The sequence below is a fragment of the Hippopotamus amphibius genome, chromosome 13 (assembly GCF_030028045.1).
Source record: "Hippopotamus amphibius kiboko isolate mHipAmp2 chromosome 13, mHipAmp2.hap2, whole genome shotgun sequence".
NCBI lineage: Eukaryota > Metazoa > Chordata > Mammalia > Artiodactyla > Hippopotamidae > Hippopotamus > Hippopotamus amphibius.
In genome coordinates, this window is record NC_080198.1 from 54567024 (window position 1) to 54571263 (window position 4240).

The window sequence follows — 4240 nt, forward strand, 5'->3', positions numbered from 1 at the left end:
CCTGTGCCTGTTGCCCTCACTGCCCCCTTCACCTCCACGCCCCCAGAGCAGGACTCCATGCACCACATGTCCTTTCCACTCTTTGACATTCCAGTGTGGGAGGCAGCTGCAAGCTGGGGCCATCAGGGCTTGCCAAGTTGGTACTGACAAATATTTGGTTTCCATCTTCCCCTAGTTGCAGTAATGTTAAAATGCCAGGAGCCTGAGGCCTATACTTATAGAGAAATGAGCCCCCCTGAGGCCACTGTGGGCACCACTGGGTTGCCTCTGGAAGAATTTTTGTAATTTGGAGGGGAGTCCCATTTTGATTTTTTTCATTTTTTGAAATTGGGAGCTTGAGACGAGGACAGCTGAAAATTACAAATTCCCAGGGAGGGCCATATTGTTTTTGAGAGACTTTTGTCTGCAGTTTGGCAGTTTCCTCCAAGCCATCCCCAAACTCCTCTCCAACCCTCAGAGCCAACTCCAGCTTCTCTGAGCTTCACTGCCCAGAGCAGAGCCCCCTTTGTCCTGTGTGGTCCCTTTAACAAGTCTTTCTGGTGGGTTTGGGGTGGCGGGGGCTGGGGAGATGAATGCTGTGGCCAGTAGCTACCCCATAGCCTCCCTGTACATAGGTGACCTGCACTCTGTTGTCACTGAGGCTACGCTGTATGAAAAGTTCAGTCCTGAGGGGCCTGTGCTATCCATGCAGGTCTGCCATGGTATGATTACCTGCCGCTCCCTGGGTTATGCCTATGTCAACTTCCAGCAGCTGGCTGATGCTGAGTGGGCCTTGGATCACATGAACTTCGATGTGATTAAGGGAAAGCCAATTGGTATCATGTGGGATCCCTCTTTGAGGAAATCTGGTGTGGGAAATGCCTTCATCAAGAATCTGAACAAATCTATAAATAACAAGGCACTTTATGATATTTTTTCTGCTTTTGGAAACATTCTCTCCAGCAAGGTGGTGTGTGATGAGAATGGCTCTAAAGGTTATGACTTTGTCCACTTTGAGACCCAGGAGGCTGCTGACAAGGCCATCAAGATGAATGGCATGCTCCTCAATGACCGCAAAGTGTTTATGGGCAGATTCAAATCTCAAAAAGAGTGGGAAGCTGAGCTTGAAGCCAAAGCCAAGGAACTCACCAATGTTTATATCAAAAACTTTGGGGAAGAGGTGGATGATGAGAGTCTGAAAGAGCTATTCAGCCAGTTTGGTAAGACCATAAGTGTCAAGGTGATGAGCGATCCCAGTGGGAAATCCAAAGGCTTTGTCTTTGTGAGTTACGAAAAGCACAAGGATGCCAATGAAGACATGAAAGAGATGAATGGAAAAGAAATCAGTGGGAAAGTCATTTTCATCGGCTGTTCACAGAAGAAAGTGGAATGGCAGGCCAAGTTAAAGAGGAAATTTGAACAGCTGAAACACTAGAGAATTAGCTACTATTGGGGAGTGAATCTCTACATTAAGATCATGAATGACACCATTGATGATGAGAAGTTAAGGAAAGAGTTTTCTACTTTTGGATCAATAAGCAGTGCTAAGGTGATGCTGGAGGTTGGGAGAAGCAAAGGATTTGACTTTGTCTGCTTCTCATCCCCTGAAGAGACAACCAAAGCAGTCATGGAGATGAACAGATGCATTGTGGACTCCAAGCCACTGTATGTCACCCTGGCCCAGAGAAAGGAAGAGAGAAAGGCTCACCTGACCAACCAGTATATGCAGTGGGTGGCCGGGATGAGAATGCTCCCCACAAATGCCATCTTAAATCAGTTCCAGCCTGCAGCTGGGGGCTACTTCGTGCCAGCAGTTCCACAGGCTCAGGGAAGACCTCCATATTACACACCTAACCAGTTAGCATAGATGAGGCCTAATCCATGCTGGCAGCAAGGTGGGACACCTCAAGCCTTCCAAGGAAAGCCAAGTACTATAGACCAGTCTGGGCCTCGTCCAGCTCTTAACCATCTGGCTCCAACTGGGTGTGAGTGCCCAAACCACTTGGCTATGGACTTTGGTGGGGCTGGTGCTGCCCAGCAGGGGCTGACTGACATCTGCCAGTCTGTATGTGTTCCCATAGCTGTGCAGAACTTAGTGCCTCATGCTGCCATTGCTGCTTCTCTTCCCTGGGCTGTGTCCAGTGTCTTGTGTCCGCAGCCCTCACCCTGCCATCCAGCCCCTGCAGGAACTCCAGCCTGTGGTCCATGTGCAGGGGCTGGAACCACTGACTGCCTCCACATTGGCTGCAGCACCCCCCCCCCCCAGGAACAGAAGCAGATGTTGGGTGAACATTTGTTTCCACTCATCCATATGATGCACTCAAACCTGGCTGGGAAGATGATAGGGATGCTCCTGCAGATTGAGAACTCAGAGCTGCTACACATGCTGGAGTCCCCTGAGTCTCTCCATTCCAAGGTAGATGAAGCTGTGGTGGTCGTAGAGGTTCACTGTGCCAAGAAAGAAGCTTCCCAGAAGGTGGGCACTGTTGCTGCTGCTACCTCTTAGACAAGGACAAACCAATTCAACAGCCAAATAAACCCTCATGGATTTCAGCTCAAGGTTTGAAAACTTTCTAGCTTGTCCTATGGACCTCAACACCAAGAACCACAAATTGCAAATTTAATAGGCCATTCTGTATCAAAAGGTCAATTAAGAAGTGCTTAGAATTTTTCAGTTAAAAGAATATATTCTCTGGGTTCTGATATGGCCAGACAGTGTGAAAGAGAAAGAAGGGGATGGGGGGAAAGGAAGAAAAGAAAGAAAGAAAGGAAGGAAGGAAGGAAGGAAGGAAGGAAATAAGGGAGAGGACTCAAATCAATAAAATTAGAAATGAAAAAGGAGTAGTTACAATGGACACCACAGACATACAAAGGATCATAAGAGACTACTATGAGCAACTATATGCCAATAAAATGAACAACCTGGAAGAAATGGACAAATTCTTAGAAAGGTACAACCTTCCAAGGCTGAACCAGGAAGAAATAGAAAATATGAACAGACTAGTCACAAGTACTGAAATTAAAATTGTGATAAAAAAATTTCCAGCAAACAAAAGTCCAGGACCAGATGGCTTCACAGGTGAACTCTATCAAACATTTAGAGAAGAATTAACACCTGTCTTTCTGAAAATCTTCCCAAAATTTTCAGAGGAAGGAATACTCCCCAGCTCATTCTATGAGGCCACCATCACCTTGATACCAAAATCAGACAAAAATACCACAAAAAAAAAAAAAAAAGAAAGAAAAGAAAGAAAAAGAAAAAGAGAAAGAAAATTACAGGCCAATATCAGAAATGAATATAGACACAGAAAAACTCAATAAAATACTAGCAAACTGAAACAGACAATACATTCAAAGGATCATACACCATGATCAAGTGGGATTTACCCCAGGGATGCAATGATTTTTAAATATCTACAAATCAATCAGGGTGATACACCACATTCACAAACTAAAGAATAAAAACCATATGATTAACTCAATACATGCATAAAAAACTTATGACAAAATTCAACACCCATTCATGATAAAAGCTCTCCAGAAAGCGGGCATAAAGGGAACTTTCCTCAACATAATAAAGGCCACATATGACAAACCCATAGCAAATATCATACTCAATGGTAAAAAGCTGGAAGCATTTCCTGTAAGATCAGGAACAAGACAAGGATGTCCACTGTTGCCACTTTTATTTAACATAGTTTTGGAAGTCCTAGCCATGGCAATCAAAGAAGAAAAAGAAATAAAAGTAATCCAAATTGGAAAAGAAGAAATAGAACTGTCACTGTTTGCAGATGACATGATACTATACATAGAAAATCCTAAGGATGCTGCCAGAAAACCACTAGAGCTCATCAATGAATTTGGTAAAGTTTCAGGATACAAAATTAATACACAGGGCTTCCCTGGTTGTGCAGTGGTTAAGAGTCCACCTGCCAATGCAGGGGACACAGGTTCGATCCCTGGTCCAGGAAGATCCCATGTGCCATAGAGCAACTAAGCCAGTGAGCCACAGCTACTTATCCTGTGAGCCACAACTAATGAGCCCATGTGCCACAACTACTGAAGCCCGTGCTCCTAGAGCCAGTGCTCTGCAACAGGACAAGCCACTACAATGAGAAATCTGTGCATAGCAACAAATAGTAGCCCCCACTCACCACAACTAGAGAAAGCCTGTGAGCAGCAATGAAGACGCAATGCAGCCAAAGATAAAAATAAATAAATAAATAAATAAATAAATAAATAAATAATTGATACACAGAAA

At 44.4% G+C, this 4240-nt stretch overlaps 1 pseudogene; it reads left to right on the plus strand.

Moving 5' to 3' along the window:
- The first annotated feature begins 568 nt into the window (after positions 1-568).
- LOC130835014 (polyadenylate-binding protein 4-like) lies at positions 569-2485 on the plus strand (annotated as a pseudogene).
- The last annotated feature ends 1755 nt before the right edge of the window (positions 2486-4240 follow it).